At 37.4% G+C, this 18,440-nt stretch overlaps 1 long non-coding RNA gene across 6 annotated transcripts in view; it reads right to left on the reverse strand.

Annotated features, from left to right (window-relative positions):
- The window catches only part of LOC103221188 (uncharacterized), a 766,285-nt gene that overhangs the window by 131,433 nt on the left and 616,412 nt on the right, over nucleotides 1–18,440 (reverse strand). Inside the window, exons 1-3 of one of the 6 annotated variants that reach the window (XR_012095547.1) lie at nucleotides 10,096–10,885; nucleotides 7,505–7,583; nucleotides 6,103–6,202 (exon numbers count right to left, since the gene is read on the reverse strand). The exons of the other annotated variants lie outside the window; for them this stretch is intronic. This is a non-coding gene — a long non-coding RNA (uncharacterized lncRNA). Of the gene's footprint in view, nucleotides 1–6,102; nucleotides 6,203–7,504; nucleotides 7,584–10,095; nucleotides 10,886–18,440 lie in introns of those variants that run through there. 6 annotated transcript variants of the gene reach the window in all.

Consider the following 18,440-nt stretch of genomic DNA (forward strand, 5'->3'; position numbering starts at 1 on the left):
ACAACACAGATTCTGAACATGGAGTTGCCAACTTATTTCGACTAGGATTTTTTTTTATTGAAAGTGAAACATCCTTAAATTTTTTTAATTTCGTTTTTTCTTTAGCGTTGCAAAGACTCCCTTGCTCTTTCTAACAGTGCTCCAAAAAATGCTATTATGCAAGTGTCACATTCATTCATTACATGTTGATGGACAAGAGCTTTAAATTCTACTCCAATCTAAATTTACTATAAATGTATATTTTATTCTTACATGAAAGCCCTGAATCTTGTCAAGGAAAGGTATTCAAATATCTTTTTATCTATCCCTGTGCAATTAAAGTCATTTTTTCTAAGTGAAGTGAATATGCTGCTATAAAAGATTGGGCTGATTTACTGTCTTATTCTCCCATCCCAACTTTAAGATCACTTTTTTTTTTTTTTTTTTTTTGAGATGGATTTTCACCCCGTAGCCCAGGCTGGAGTGCAGTGGTGTGATTTCGGCTCACTGCAACCTCTACCTCCCAGGTTCAAGCAATTCTCTGCCTCAGCCTCCCGAGTAGTTGGGATTATAGGTGCCTGCTACCACACTCAGCTAATTTTTGTATTTTTAGTAGAGATGGGGTTTCACCATCTTGGCCTGGCTAGTCTCGAACTCCTGACCTCGTGATCTGCCCGCCTTGGCCTGCCAAAGTGCTGAGATTGCAGGCATGAGGCACTGGGCCCAGCCTAAGATCACATTTTTAAAGTGAAAAAAAAAAAAAAAAAGGAACCTACACACACCTGAGTAGATGAGAAGCTTGATTTTTCACTATTTCCCTTGATGTTTCAGGTCCATAAAATTTGTTCTACTGAATATTTTTTAAAAATGAACTATAGTTTTATGGTCTAGAATTACTTGGCACAGTTAAACTTTTCCCACTTCATCAATATCATTAGGAATAAATAATTCTTATTCACTAATGACACCATCTAAGATGGGCTAGTTTTCCGCTATTTCTGACCTCAGTTATTTAATCAAATAATAAGTTTTTATTAAGTACCAACTTTATGTTTTTTACATGGTAGGCTCTATAGAATGCATGAGAAATATGAGATGAGATTCCGCCCAGCAGAAGTAGATAATTTATTTGTGGAAACAAGATATACTGTGGGAAATAGATAATGAATGAAGATACACATATTATGTAGATACATTTGCCCGAAACATTATTTTCACATACTTGGCATAAAGATGATGCTTAATTTTATTCACTTAAAAATGACTCATAATCTTTCACGTTACCTTTGCAATATTTGTCAGTGATGTTGTTATTCAAATATCCCAGGTGACATTCAGGAAATATCACATTTATATCTATAGTTGATCTCTAAACGCATGCTTATACTCATCTAGCCCTATCACAGGTCATAGCTGCATTAATAAAATTGATTCAACATGCTCTAGTCTACCATCTTTAGCCTCAATCCTTTACGCACAACACGATTTCTGGAATAATCTTACTACAACTCTGCTTTCATCATGTTACATATACCTTGGTTCTAGAAACTGTAATGAGGTTTTTTTTTGTTTTTTTTTGTTTTTTGATTTTTTTGCTTATTGCATGAAGTCTAAACTTCCCTGTTCAGTTCCCAGGGCTCTGCAAAATACAGTTTCATGGTAGCACCTCTCTAACATTATTTCCCGTCACCCAGCTTGCTATTTATTAATAATATTTCTTACTATTATATACATCACACATGCCTAGATGCACACCATGACATTTCATCTTTAATCTTTATTCTATGTATTCAAGATCCAAATATACCATAGTAGTACATTTATGAATCTTGTCCTGCAGTAGTATCCATGTAGATCTATTTCTACATATGTTTTACACTTATTATTATTGTTTTTATTATTATTTGATACTAGGACTTGCTCTGTCACCCAGGCTGGAGTGCAATGGCATGATCATAACTCATTGTAACCTCAAACTCCTATGCTCAAGTGATTACCCTGCCTCAGCCTCCTGAATAGCTAGGACTACAAAGATGTACCACCATGCCTGGCTAATTTTATTTTTATTTATTTATTTTGGTAGAGACAGGTGTCTTGCTATATTTTCCAGGCTAGTCTCAAACTCCTGGCTTCAAGTGATCCTTCCATCTCTGTCTTCCAAAATGCTGGAATTACTTCATTTATTATTGAGTTTGACATACATTTGGCTCAGTTCTAATGCTACCCTCTTACGAAGATTTCCTTATCAAATGAGATAAAATAAATCTGTTCTTCCAGTATACTCAATAGTTCTTGGCATGCATCTTTATTATAACAGTCATAATCTTGAATTGTATTTGCATATTATTTTTCCCAGGCAGAAGTTAAGCCCCATGAGGAAAGGAACTAATCGTATGTATCTTTTTATGTCCAGTTATTGACATATAGATGCTCAATTAATGGTTATTTGATAAAGACATGATCCTTGTTCCTGAGAAACTCTCATTTCAGGGAGGAGTTTCTATTAGCTGAGAGATTAAGATGGTAGCTGAGTAGCTAAAACAAAAAGTATTGGCAGTTGGAACAACAATTTGTTTATAAAGTAAATTGAAAATTTAAAGTGAAAATTTAAATGTTTTCATAGTGAAGACTATCTATCTCAAAGCCAATCACTTGGAACATAGACAATAACCATTGATACATAGTTGCATTTTTAGGCTAGTCCAAAAAATGCCTATTTGATCATAACCTAGCTGAGTTGTAGTAACACAGCCATTTATTGAACACTTGGTAGTTTGAAGCACTGTAATAAGTACTAAAAATTATTTCATTTACTTTTCAAGATAACCTCATGAGGTGGGTATTATCATTGCTATTTTACAGATAGGAAACTTGAACTTAGAGAGGTTAACAGTTGCTCGAGGCCATCTAGATGGTGAATGGCAGAGCTGGGATTGGAGCTCAGTTCTGTCTGGCTCTAAGGCTCCCATGTTTTACATTACTCAAAACTGACCCCACTGGTAGAGATCGTGTTAGTCCTTAGTTAATGATTCTGAGGAATCTGTATGTGATGAATATTGGGGAAGAAAGGAAGAAGGAAGACGATTTTCTATTTGTTTCTTCATCGTACAATGAGTCTCAGGTACCATAGTTAAAAATCACTCTTTGTGTATTCTGATTTTTCTTTCTTCACACATATCTTACTGACTCAGATGCCCTTCTCAATATTTCAGGTTCTCATTGTCCTGGTTTTGTTGAAAACTTCTCTGTGGGCCTCTACTTAGACTGTCAATGTTCTTCATATTCCCTTCTTTGCTCCTTCAAAATATCTATTACTTTAGGACATATGGTAATATAAAACCAATCTAGATAAAGTGATTCTTGCCAACATGTCAGTGATGGATGGATGTTGGATTCTTCTTCTTAATAAGCACTTTGAAACAAATGCTTATTCACCTGAGTAAATATGCAAGGATAAACATTTCAAGCCTTGAAGCTATGCGAAGTAAAGCAGGTATTTCTCACAGAAGCCTTAACGTATGAACAGAATGGAGTTTGAAACATATATGATGGTGATGTGTGTGAATGTAAGAAATTGTGTAAGCAGACCAGGCCTCCCTAAGAATCAGCTTCTGGGTGGTGCAGTCACAGATCCTTTGGAGAATATGTTGAAGGCTATGCACTCCCTCCCTGGCTACACATGACCTTTTTGCTTATTATTTTATGGAATTAATGGACTTTTGAGGAAACCATGGGGTAAATCCCTACCCAAGGCTATTGCTTTTCTGAGTGGTATTTCCTTTCCTCTACTTCTAAACATACGTATCTTAACCATGATTGCATATTAGAGTTAGCTGGGGAGCCCATTACCAGATATTTTGATTTAATAGGCCGGTAGTGGGTCCTGAGTAGCAGTAATTTTCAAAAGGCTATCCTAGTGATTCTGTTGTGCAGCTATGTTTAAAAACCGTTTTGTAAGCCAGTGATGCTCAAAGCACTGTCCCTGAAATAGCAGCACCAGCATCACTTGGAAACTTGTTAGAAATACAAATTCTTGGACTCACCACAGACTACCAAATCAGAAAACTCTGGGTATAGAGTCAAGCAACTTGTCTTTTAACAACCCTTTCCGGTAAATTCTGATGAAATCTTAGGTTTGAGGACTGCTGTTCTAAGCGGAGACCTTAGGAACTCTGAGACTCAATGGCAATGGCCTCATACTTGACTGGTTCGCAAGGCTGTGGTCACTTTGTGAATTTGTGGTTGTTTTAATGTATGGATGGCATAAGAGGGATGGCAGCACAGAGGTAATCATTCTTCAACAGGAGATATAAACATGAGAGACATTATAATAGAAAGGGCCATTTAAGCTAGCAGAGTGGATGAATTAGACAATAGCAATTGATTTACCTTTACCTCAATACATGTATTGAGGTAATTGTAACCTCAAACTCCTGTGCTCAGTATGTATTACCTCAATACATACTGAAAGTATGTAGCATGTACAGTGAGAAATAAGCCCAAGTGCAACAATGCAGGGAATACTTACAGTTGGAGACAAGATGGGGAAGAAACAACAGCAGACAGGAGAGAGAAAACTGGCAGAGAGACAGGAAGGAAACCTGAATGAGACAGTGACATAGAAACCTAAAGATAGGCTGGTCAATCTGCAGTTTAAAGTGGGGCCTGAAATTGATTCACTTGATCTTAGAAACTGAAAAGGATTTGGCTAGAACAGGGGTCCCCAACCCCTGGGTCACAGTCTTGTACCAGTCAGCCACACAGCAGGAGGTGGACGGCAGGCAAGTGAAGATCTGTATCTACAGCCACTCCTCATTGCTCACGTTACTGCCTGAGCTCTGCCTCCTGTCAGATCAGTGGCCGAATTAGATTCTCATAACAGCGTGAACCCTATTGTGAACTGCACATGTGAGGGATCTAGGTGGCTCCTTATGAGAATCTAATGCCTGATGATCTGTCACTGTCTCCCACCACCTCCAGATGGGACTGTCTAATTGCAGGAAAACAAGCTCAGGGCTCCCATTGATTCTACATTATGGCACATTGTATAATTGTTTCATTATATATTATAATGTGATAATAATAAAGTGCACAATAAATATAATGCTCTTGAATCATCCCCAAACTATCCCCCTGATCCTGGTCTGTGGAAAAATTATCTTCCACAATACTGGTCCCTGGTGCCAAAAAGGTTGGGACCACTGGGCTAGAAGGAAGTCATTGATAGCTTTTGAGGAATTTAATAGTGGGATATAGGTAAAGCCAGATTGCAGGGATTCAGAAGAGAATGGGAAGAGATAGATGAGACTTAGTGGATATAAACAATGTCTTTTAAGGAGTTGGCTGAGAAAGAAGAAAGGAGCAGAGGCTCAGGGAAGCCAATGTAAGTTGGGAGAAGTGTACATATTCTAAGAAATAAAGGAAGAAGCCTTCAGGAGATTGTATTTGTTAAAGAAGGTGGAAGAGGAGCTATCATGAGAACAAAGTCAGGAGTAGAAAAGAAGTGAAAGGACTCAGAGATGCCTTAGGAATAGAAAAAGAAAGGGAAGGATTCATGCAGGAGAAGGGTTGCGAAGGCAAAGATGATGGGTATGAAATAGGTCTTGCCTGATGGCATCAAATTTATTTGTGAAGTAGGAGAAAAATCATTTATTGAGGCATTATTATTATTAATCTTGGATAAAGGATGGCGGAAAGTAGAGGTGCATAGGGATTAACAAGAGGGAAAAAAACTAAAATGAGGCAAAATTGCATTTCTCTATAGCCTGGCACTGGCTACTTCTTTCTACTTACGAGTCTCTCTTTTGCAAAATTCTCTAAAATTAACTGTCTCCTGCTTAACTTAGCTTTCCTGACTCCTTTGGTGGCTCCTTTCCTACATGCTCCATAACAGGTCAGGATCCCCAGGGTTCGTTTGCCCTTAGCCCTCTTCTCTTTTCAGTCTCCACTTCTTTCCTGGCTCCACTTCTGTAGCTTTATCAATTTGATTCTCAAATTCATATGCAGCCCCAATCTTTCTTTTGAATTCTAGATCTGCACTTAGCTGTTTTTAGTATCTCAGTTTCACTATGTGTAAAATCAAACCCTTCATCCACTTTACTGTAAACTAACTCAAACACATACCTCTGACTTCAGCATGCTTGTATATCTCAACAGCTTCACCATTAATTGCTTGAGTTTCCAAAGCAAAAAGCCATCAATGATCTCTTCTTACTCCTCAGTCCTGGTAAGTAATTTTTAAAATCAATTTTATTTATCAAATGTTGCATTTTTTTCCTGATTCATATACCAAAGTTGTTGTTGTTGTTTTTTTTCTCCAACTTTTTTTTTAAGTTCAGGGGTACATGTGCAGGACATATATCAAAGTTTAATTTTCCATCCTGTTCCATAATAACTTTCTTGCAAGTCTCTTTGGTTCTAATATTTCCCCTCTGTAACTAACTCATCCTCCATTTTATGACAGGCGATGTCATTCTAAAATGCAGATGCGTGTATGCCTCTCACTTTTCCATGTCCTACAGCTGTGGTTTCCATAGTGTTCTAAAGAACTCAGGTTTGCTAGAGATGTTTTAAGGACCTCAAATTAAAAATCTGGTCATGAAAATGAACTTATATCATTAATCACAGTCTTTTACTGTATCACACCTGATAGAGATGCACATACCAGTGGAGAAAAGTACAGATGTTTCTTGATTCGTGATGGGGTTACATCCTGATAAACCCCTTGTAAGTTGAAAATACCATAAGTTGGGCTGGCATGGTGGTTCATGCCTATAATCTCAGCATTTTGGGAGGCTGAGGTGGGCAGATCACTTGAGGTCAGGAGTTCGAGACCAGCCTGGCCAACATGGCAAAACCCCATCTCTACTGAAAATACAAAAATTAGGCTGGGTGTGGTGGCTCATGCCTGTAATCACAGCACTTTGGGAGGCCAAGGCAGGTGGATCACAAGGTCAGGAGACTGAGACCAGCCTGGCCAACACGATGAAACCCCGTCTCTACTAAAAATACAAAAATTAGCCAGGCATAGTGGTATGTGCCTGTAATCCCTGCTACTCGAGAGGCTGAGGCAGGAGAATCACTTGAACCCGGGAGGTGGAGGTTGTAGCAGTGGGCTGAGATCACGCCACTGCACTCCAGCCTGGTGACAGAGAAAAACTCTATCAAAAAAAAAAAAAAAAAAAAATTAGCCAGGCATGGTGGTGGGTGCCTATAATCACAGCTACTCGGGAGGCGGAGGCAGGAGAATTGCTTGAACCCAGGAGGCGGAGGTTGCAGGGAGCGCATATCATGCCACTGCACTCCAGCCTGGGTGACAGAGTGAAACTCTGTTTCAAAAAAAGAAAAGAAAAAAAAAAAGTAAAAGAAAATACCACAAGTCAAAAATACATTTAATACCTGATCTAGTGAACATTATGGGTTAGCCTAGCCTACTATCTTATATGTGCTCAGAACGTTTACATTAGCCTATGGTTAGGCAAAACCATCTGACAACACAGTACACTGGAGACTATTGGTTGCTTACCATTGTGATCATGTGGCAGACTAGAAGCTGCGCCTCCCTGCCACTGCGCAGAATCTTGGGAGTCTTGTACTGCATATCGCTAGCCCAGGGAAAAATAATCAAAATTCAAAATTTAAAGTATGGTTTCTATTGAACACACATGCTTTCTCACCCTTGTTAAGTCAAAAATTCTAAGTTAAATCATTGTAAGTCAGAGACTGTCTGTACATCAAGTCACTAGATAAATAGACTGTTAGAGAAACATAGTTGATACCATTATCTTATAATGCATCCAGAGAAAAAGTTTAAAAATGCATCCACGATGCTTAAAGAATAAGCATGAAGGCACAAAAACTTTCCAAACCAAGTGGACCAAAGTCCAATATTGCCAATTACTCTATTTTGCATATCTTTGCATGCAAAAAGAGATATATTATAAATAAAATATATAATGTATATGTAACAGGAGAAGGTACTTAGATCAGCTTTGATACATTAAATCAGGTGGAAAGAATGTGGAAAGCTGTATTTGGACTTTTGGCACAAAAACAATAGTAGAGAAAATAGCAGGAGTAGTGATTTTTATAAAAGTTATTACTGATAATGTGTTTGATTAATCATTTAATTTGCTTAGGCAAGCACTAGCCCTTAAGAAAAGTGCTGCTTTCTTTTCAAGCAGTTTGTTTATTCTATGCAGATCAACAATTTTACTAAGACACAGTCTTTAACACTCCAGGACATTGGTCTGAGCAAAAATTTCTTGAGTGAGACCTCAAAAGCACAGGCAACCAACACAGAAATGTGCAAATGGGATCACATCAAGTTAAAAAGCTTTTGCACAGCAAAGGAAGCAATCAACAAATTGAAGAGACAACCCACAGAATGGGAGAAAATATTTCCAAATTGCCCATCTAACAAGGGATTAATAAACAATACAGAAGAAACTCAAACTTAATAACAAAAAATAATCTGATTAAAAATGGGCAAAAGATCCAAATAAACATTTCTCAAAAGAAGACAGACAAATGATCGACAAGTATATGCAAAAATTCTCAACATCACTAATCACCACAGAAATGCAAATTAAACTACAATGAGATATTATCTCACCCCAGTTAAAATGGCTTTTATTCAAAAGACAGGTAATAACAAATGCTGGTGAGGATGTAGGGAAAGGGGAATGCTTGTATTCTGTTGGTAAGAATGTTAATTAGCGCAACTACTATGGAGAATAGTATGGAGGTTCCTCAAAAGATGAAAAAAAATAACTACCATATGATCCAGCAATCCTACTGCTGGGTATATATCCAAAAGAAAAAAAATCAATATATCAAAAACATATTTATAATACCATATTTATTGCAGCACTATTCACTATAGTCAAGATATGGAAACAATCTATCACAGGCTGGGAAGGCAAGTGGGGAGGAGGGAGTAGAGATGGTTAATGGGTACAAAAACATTCTGCTTCTATCAATAGAATGAATAAGATCTAGTATTGGTAGCACAATTGGGTGACTATAGTTTACCATAATTTGTTGTATATTTAAAAATAACTAAAAGAGTAGAGTTGAAATGTTTTTAACAAAAAGATAGAATAAATGCTTGAGGTGATGGATACTCCAATTACCCTGATTCAACTGTTATACATTGTATGCCTGTTTGAAAACATCATGCGTCCCATAAATATATACAACCATTATGTACTTACAATAATTTTTTAAAAGGCGTAGTCATTAAATAAAAAACTATTTCTTTATTTTTCACACATTTTTTCAACATTTATCAACTGCCTACTACGTGTACTAGATAATACAGTGTGTTTCAAAATTCACATTTCGGTAAGTGAAATTTGCTGACCCTCTTCCAACAAAGTATTGATATGAATGTTTCAAATAAACAATAACACACATTTAGCTACATCTTTCTCAGTGGTACAATAATTGTGCCAGCTTTCATATCTTTCTGATAATTTTTCACCAGCTAAAAAAGCCTAATATCATAATGTTTACAACAAAAGATGAAATACTAGAAGGGAAACAGAACACTATTGAGACTCGATGTATAAAACAAAATAAATGAGAGCCTTTAAAAAGTTGAATATCTGGCCCTATTATAACTTACTAGTATCAATATCTGTTACAACATCTTTCTTACCTCACCCATCTAGTTTTAATTTAAGAAGCTGTATACATCTGCACGCTTCAGGTCATACCTCTGTGATGGCGTCCATGCTTTGCATGTGTGTGTGCATGCACACATGTGTGCATAGTTGTGTGTGTGTGTGTATTTTCCAAGTAGTGATTAAAATTGTTTCTAAAATTAGACCTAGATTTAAATAAAAACTCTGCCATTTACTAACTGTATAACTCCAATATTAAACTGTGGATGACTTAGTTTTCTCCTATTTGGAAGAGAATAATAATAGTAGCTTCCTTATTCAGTTATTAGGAGCAAAAATTAGATAATGTATAGGAAATACTTAGCCTGGTATACAATAAACTCTAATTTTCAATTAGTTACTATTGTCGCTGTGGTTGTTACTCAGTTAATTGCTGTTGTTGCCATTGTTGTTACCTAATTTTACTTTAAAAGTCAGTTTAAACAATTACCTTCATCCTGGATCTGACCATAGGCGGGATGGAATTTGGATTAGGTTTTGATGAGGAGACATGGCCCAAACTGTATACCTTAGCCTGTGCATCAAACAGAGAGAGGATTGAGGATAGAAGGCCTTGTATGGGTTTAGGTAGTTTAGTTAATCCCTTTAAATCTGATTTGTACAATGAGGTTAATGCTTACAAAATTCTACTTGGTTGTTTTCTATAAAAAAATAAAAATAAAAAAAAAAGCCTATGTGAACGTTCCTAACCCAGAGGCTAGCACTCAGTAGGAGCACCAATTTCCTCACCTGCTGTCAGTCAAACCATCTGCTTCTCTTTTTTCTTCCTTTCTTTCTCTGCTTGAACACTAGTTGAGGCCCTTTCCTTAGACTATGGCCACATATAATCTCCATGCAGTGCTTCCAGGGACTTGCTGTAAAGAAATTACTTTCCCCTCATCAAAGTAGACACTTTTACTGAAAACCAACTCTGTTTCTCAGCAGAATGAGAAAGAAACCGGCATTATCATGATGATGATGATGATGATGATGACGGTCAGCATCATTTTTCGCATCTTTCTGATAATTTTTCACCAGCTAAAAAATCATCATCATCATCATTTTGAAACATCTGTGTAAAAGGTCCTGTAGACTCCCTGAAAAAGCATCTTCTTTTTACTCACCTTATTGTTTTCATTGCTTGTCTTTGAAGCATATTGGACAATTAAAGCAAGTTGGATTCCAGCCTTTTCAATATTTTGATTAAGATTTTATGTTCAGTAGTCAGTGGTATGTAATTTTGGAAGTATCATAACAATTTTAATTAATTTTCATAGGTTTGCTAATTGAAACAATTGAGAGGTGAAACTTACTCACTGGAAAAATAATTGGAGGATCTCTAGTGAACATTATCCTTGAGGTTTCACACAAGCACAAAATGGTGTAAATTTGTTTTAAAAATAGCTAGAAATCCAAAAGAAGTAATTATAACATCAAACCAAAGTTGTGTCTGCATTTACCCTTTTTAAAAATAGGAGATAACATTTTCATTAAGCTTCTGGGAGCTGCTTCTGCCTGCCTCTGTGTTCATGGCAGTAGCAATAATTAGAAGCACCACCAGACTACTTTTTAAAATAACAGCATGATATGTAAACTTTAAACTTTGGAGATAAGTTTTGATAACACAAAGTATTGAGAGGTGAGAAAATGAGGAAAACAAACACTGAGAAAGCCCAACAAAGTAAAAGAAATATCGAATGTGAATTAAACTACTCTCTGCTGACAGGATGCAGTCCATAAAGTAAAAGGATTTGCAACATTTTAGAAGTCACAGAACCTTTAGGGTCAAAACATGTTTTCTAGAAACTTAACACAGGACACAATCCTTGGTAGTAGTAGAACCACAGAGTGAATATGAAAAGAAAAAGGAACACATGCAGAAATATTCAAGCAGTTAAGCACAGTGGTTAAATGAAAGAGCTTCGGAGTCAGTCAAAGTTTTAATCCTTGCTTCATTGTTAAAATAAGGTAACCAGACCTATCCCAAAAGATTGTTGTAAGGATTAAATGATTTAATATATGTTAATCACTTAGAACAATGCTCTATCCAAACTAAAGTTTATTTTTATAATTATCCTCATTTGCATTTAAAGTATGAAAAGATAGTAATTTCTTCAAGTCCAAAGCCATCTCCACTGTGGTAGCTTATTGAAATGATTTTACACAACCTTGCAAGAGGCCCAGAGTTTTCTGGAAATGGCATTTTAAAACCTCAGCATGTTCATCCAAAGCCTTACAAATGTCAATACCCTTCAATTCCATAATTACACTTAACGCTATCTAGTCTAAGGAAATGATAAAGATGTAAACAATTGTATACAAAGATATTCACCATCTAGTCAAAGGAAATGATAAAAATGTAAGCAATTGTATACAAAGATATTCACCACAGTATTATTTATTTAAAAAACTTAGAGGCCAGGCACAGTGACTCACGCCCATAATCCCAGCACTTTGGGAGGCTGAGGCAGGTGGATCACGAGGTCAAGAGATCAAGACCATCCTGGCCAACACAATGAAACCCTGTCTCTACTAAAAATACAAAAAGTAGCTGGGTGAGGTGGTGTGCGCCTGTAATCCTAGCTACTCCTGCTGAGGCAGGAGAATTGCTTGAACCTGGGAGGCAGAGGTTGCAGTGAGCCAAGATCATGCCACTGCACTTCAGCCTGGTGACAGAGCGAGACTCCGTCTCAAAAACAAACAAAAAAACCAAAAATACCAAAAACTTAGAAAGCCTAAATGTCAGACAAAAAAGCAAAAAATAGTAAATTATTTAAATGGATGACAATATTTTTATAAGATGAAATATTATGCAATGATTAAAAATGTTGGCCTCTGGTTATCTTTCATAATTATATGTAACATGCTGATGATATAGAGGTAAGTGAAATCAGCAAAATATACAACTTTATTTACAATGTGATCATAATTTACTGTATGATTATTTAAAAATATGTCTAGAACATCCCTTTGAAAAGTATACTAATAACAGATTATTTCAGAGGGTTAAAACAGGGACCAGCAAACTTTTTCTGTAAAATAGTAAATATTTTAGGCTTTGTGGGGCATGTAGTCTCTGAATCAGCTAAACAACTCTGTCATCATTGTGTGGAAAGTAACCATGGATAATAGTAAACAAAGGGGTCTGGCTCTCTTCCAATAACATTTGATTCATAAAAACAGTTAGTTGACCTGCTGGCTATAATTTGCCAACCCCTGGGTTAAATTTGTAGGTGTATTTATTTTCTTTTAAATATTTTTCTACATTTTCTAAATTTTTTTTTCAGTGAGAAATGCAAAAATTACTCTCATAATTTAAAATGAAACAATAAGTACTATTGTTTGTTATTAAAAAATAGAAAACACCATGGGTAGTTAGAAAATGGCCATAGTAGACTTTTGTAACTTAAACATTTATATCAGGTGCTATGGTCTGAATGTTTCTGTATCTTCAAAGTACATATGTAAAAATCTAACCCGCAAGGTGATGATATTAGGGGGCAGGGCCTTTTGGGAGTTGATTAGGTCATAAGGACAGAGCCCTTACAAATGGGATTAGTGCTCTTATAAAAATGCCCCCAGAGAGCTGTCTTGCCCCTTTCTACCATGTGAAGACACAAGAAGGCACCATCTATGAATAGGAAATGGGCCCTCACCAAACACAGATTCTGCTGGTACTTTGATCTTGGACTGCCCAGCATCTAGAACCATGAGAAATAAATTTCTGTTGTTTACAAACTACCCAGTTTAAGGTAGTTTGTAATAGCAGCCCAAATGAACTAAGATATCAAGTCACATCAAGACTTGCTCAAAAATACATACCTCAAAATAATAAGCACTATCTATGACAAACCCACAGCCATCATACTGCCTGGGCAAAAGCTTGAACTATTCCCTTTGAGGACTGGAACAAGACAAGGAGGCCTACTCTCACCATTCCTATTCAACATAGTACTAGAAGTCCTAGCCAGAGCGATCAGGCAAGAGAAAGAAAGAAAAGGCATTCAAATAGGAAAATAAGTTGAACTCTCTGTCATCACTGAAGATATAATTCTATATCTAGGATATCCTAAAGACTCTGTCAAAAGGATCCCGGAATTGGTAAGCAACTTTAGTAAACTTTCAGGATACAAAATCAATGTACAAAAATCAGTAGCATTTCTATACACCAATAACATCTAGTCTGAGAGTGAAATAAACAACACAATCACACTTACCATAGCCACAAATAAAATGAAATACCTAGGAATAGAGCTAACCAAGGAGGTGAAATATCTCTACAAGGGGAACTACAAAATACTATTGAAAGAAATCAAAATCAGAGACAACACAAATAAATGCAAAAAGTTCTGTGCTCATGAATTAAAAGAATCAATATCATAAAAATGGCCATACTGACCAAAGCAATTTACAGATCCAACACTATTCCTATGAAACTACTAATGTCATTCTTCACAGAATTAGAAAAAAACTGTTGTGAAATTCATATGAAACCAAAAAGAGCCCAAACAGCTAAAGCAATCCTAAGCAAAAATAACAAAGCCAGAGGTATAACACTACCCAACTTCAAACTATACTATACAGCCACAATAATCAAAACTTTTTGGTACTGGTACAAAAACAGACACATAGAACAATGGAACAAAACAGAAAACTCAAAAATAAAGCCACACACCTACAACCATTTGATCTTTGACAAGGCTGACAAAAACAAGCAATGGGGAAAGGACTCATTCAATAAATGATGCTGGGATAACTGTCTTGCCATATGTACAAGATTGAAGCTGGACCCCTACCTTTCACTATATACAAAAATTAACTCAAGATAGATTGAAAGCTTAAATGTAAGACCTCAGACTATAAAAATTCTGGAAGACAACCTAGGAAATACTCTTCTTAACATTGGCCTTGGCCAAGAATTTTTGGCTAAGTCCCCAAAAGCAATTGCAACAAAAACAAAAATAAACAAGTGAGACCTAATTAAACTAAAGAACATTCTGCACAGCAAAAGAAATTATCAACAGAACAAACAGGCAACCTACAGAATGGGAGAAGGTATTTGCAAATTATGCATCCAACAAAGGCCTAATATTGAGAATCCTTAGTGAACTTAAAACAAATCGACAAGCAAAAAACAAATAAACTCATTAAATAATGAACAGAGGACATGAACAGACATTGCCTACAAGAAGACATACAAGTGGTCAACAAACATATGAAAAAATGCTCAGCATCACTAATCATCAGAGAAATGCAAATAAAAACCACAACAAGATAACATCTCACACCAGTCAGAATAGCTATTATTAAAAAGTCAAAAAAACAATAGAGGGTAGGTTCCAAGATGGCCGAATAGGAACAGCTCCAGTCTGCAGCTCCCAGAGTGATCCACACAGAAGACGGGTGATTTCTGCATTTCTAACTGAGGTTCCTGGTTCATCTCACTAGGAATGGTTGGACAGTGGGTGCAGCCCACAGAGGGTGAGCTGAAGCAGGATGGGGCATCGCCTCACCTGGGAAGCCCAAGGAGTTGGGGGATTTCCCTTTCCTAGCCAAGGGATGCTGTGACAGACTACTTGGAAAAACAGGACACTCCCTGCCCAAATACTGTGCTGTTCCCAAGGTCTTAGCAACTGGTACACAAGGTGATTCTCTCCTGTGCCTGGCTCGGTGGTTCCCATGCCCACAGAGCCTTGCTCACTGCTAGCACAGCAGTCGGAGATCAATCTGTGAGATGGCAGCCTGGCTGGTGGAGGGGTGTCCGCCATTGCTGAGGCTTGAGTAGGTAAACAAAGTGGCTGGGAAGCTCAAACTGGGCAGAGCCCACCACAGCTCAACAAGGCCTACTGCCTCTAGACTCCACCTCTGTGGGCAGGGCATAGCTGAACAAAAGGCAGCAGACAACTTCTGCAGACCTAAACATCCCTGTCTGACAGCTCTGAAAAGAGCACTGGTTCTCCCAGCATGGCGTTTGAGCTCTGAGAACAGACAGACTGCCTCCTCAAGTGGGTCCCTGACCCCCGTGTAGCCTAACTGGGAGACACCTCCCAGTAGGGGTTGACAGACACCTCATATAGGTGGCTGCCCCTTTGGGACGAAGCTTCCAGAGGAAGGATCAGGCAGTAATATTTGCTGTTCTGAAATATTTGCTGTTCTGCAGCCTCCGCTGGTGATACCCAGGCAAAGAGGGTCTGGAGTGGAACTCCAGCAAACTCTGACAGATCTGCAGCTGAGGGACCTGACTGTTAGAAGGAAAACTAACAAACAGAAAGAAATAGCATCAACATTAACAAAAATGTTGTCTACACCAAAACCCCATCTGTAGGTCACCAACATCAAAGACTAAAGATAGATAAAACCACAAAGATGGAGAAACTAGAGCAGAAAAGCTGAAAAATCTGAAAATCAGAGTGCCTCTTCTCCTCCAAAGGATTGCAGCTCCTTGCCAGCAATGGAACAAAGCTGGATGGAGAATGACTTTGACGAGTTGACAGAAGTAGGCTTCAGAAGGTTGGTAATAACAAACTTCTCTGCGCTAAAGGAGGATGTTCAAACCCAATCAGGAAAAAAGGTTAGACAAATAGCTAACTAGAATAAAAAGTGTAGAGAAGACCTTAAATGACCTGATGGAGCTGAAAATCATGGCATGAGGACTTCATGATGCATGCACAAGCTTCAGTAGCCAATTCAATCAAGTGGAAGAAAGGGTATTGGTGATTGAGGATCAAATTAATGAAATAAAGTGAGAAAACAAGGTTAGAGAAAAAAGAGTAAAAACAAACGAACAAAGCCTCCAAGAAATATGGGACTACATGAAAAGACCAAACCTATGTTAGATTGGTGTACCTGAAAGTGATGGGGAGAATGGAACCAAGTTGGAAAACATTCTTCAGGATATTATCCAGGAGAACTTTCCCAACAATGCAAGGCAGGCCAACATTCAAGTTCAGGAAATACAGAGAATGCCACAAAGATACTCTTTGAGAAGAGCAACCCCAAGACACATAATTGTCAGATTCACCAAGGTTGAAATGAAGAAAAAAATGTTAAGGGAAGCCAGAGAGAAAGGTCGGGTTACCCACAAAGGGAAGCCCATCAGACTAACAGTGGATCTCTCAGCAGAAATCCTATCAGCCAGAAGAGAGTGGGAGCCAATATTCAACATTCTTAAAGAAAAGAATTTTCAACCCAGAATTTCATATCCAGCCAAACTAAGATTCATAAGTGAAGGAGAAATAAAATCCTTTACAGAAAAGCAAATGCTGAGTGATTTTGTCACCACCAGACCTGCCTTACAAGAGCTCCTGAAGGAAGCACTAAACATGGAAAGAAACAACTGGTACTAGCCACTGCAAAAACAGGCCAAATTGTAAAGACCATCGATGCCATGAAGAAACTGCATCAATTAATGGGCAAGATAACCAGCGAACATTATAATGACAGGATCAAATTCACACATAACAATATTAACCTTAAATCTAAATGGGCTAAATTCCCCAATTAAAAGACACAGACTGGCAAATGGGATAAAGAGTCAAGACCCATCAGTGTGCTGTATTCAAGAGACCCATCTCACCTGCAAAGATACACATAGGCTCAAAATAAAGGGATGGAGGAAGATCTACCAAGCAAATGGAAAGCAAAAAAAAAGCAGGGGTTGCAATCCTAGTCTGTAATAAAACAGACTTTAAATCAACAAAGATCAAAAGAGACAAAGAAGACCATTACATAATGGTAAAGGGATCAATTCAACAGGAAGAGCTAACTATCTTAAATATATATGCACCCAATACAGGAGCACCCAGATTCATAAAGAAAGTCCTTAGAGACCTACAAGAGACTTAGACTCCCACACAATAATAATGGGAGACTTTAACACCCCACTGTCAATATTAGACAGATCAACGAGACAGAAGGTTAACAGGATATCCAGTACCTGAACTCAACTCTGCAACAAGCAGACCTAATAGACATCTAAAGAACTCTCCACCCTAAATCAGCAGAATATACATTCTTCTCAGCACCACATCGCTCTTATTCCAAAGTTGACCACATAATTGGAAGTAAAGCACTCCTCAGCAAATGTACAAGAACAGAAATTATAACAAACTGTCTCTCAGACCACAGTGCAATCAAATTAGAACTCAGGATTAAGAAACTCATTCAAAACTGCACAGCTACATGGAAACTGCACAACTTGCTCCTGAAAGACTACTGGGTAAATAGCAAAATGAAGGCAGAAATAAAGATGTTCTTTGAAACCAATGAGAACAAAGACACAATGTATCAGAATCTCTGGGACACATTTAAAGCAGTGCCTAGCGGGAAACTTATAGCACTAAATGCCCACAAGAGAAAGCAGGAAAGATCTAAAATCCACTCCACACCCTAACATCACAATTAAAATAACTAGAGAAGCAAGAGCAAACAAATTTAAAAGCTAGCAGAAGGCAAGAAATAACTAAGATCAGAGTAGAATTGAAAGAGAGAGAGACACAGAAACCCCTTCAAAAAAATCAATAAATCTAGGAGCTGGTTTTTTGAAAAGATCAACAAAATTGACAGGCTGCTAGCAAGACTAACAAAGAAGAAAAGAGAGAAGAATCAAGTAAATGCAATAATAAAAAAAGATAAAAGGGATATCACCACCGATCCCACAGAAATACAAACTATCACCAAAGAATACTATAAACACCTCTAAGCAAATATACAAGAAAATCTAGAAGAAATGGGTAAATTGCTGGACACATACACCCTGCCAAGACTAAACCAGGAAGAAGTTGAATCTCTGAATAG

The sequence above is a fragment of the Chlorocebus sabaeus genome, chromosome 15, assembly GCF_047675955.1.
Source record: "Chlorocebus sabaeus isolate Y175 chromosome 15, mChlSab1.0.hap1, whole genome shotgun sequence".
Lineage (NCBI taxonomy): Eukaryota > Metazoa > Chordata > Mammalia > Primates > Cercopithecidae > Chlorocebus > Chlorocebus sabaeus.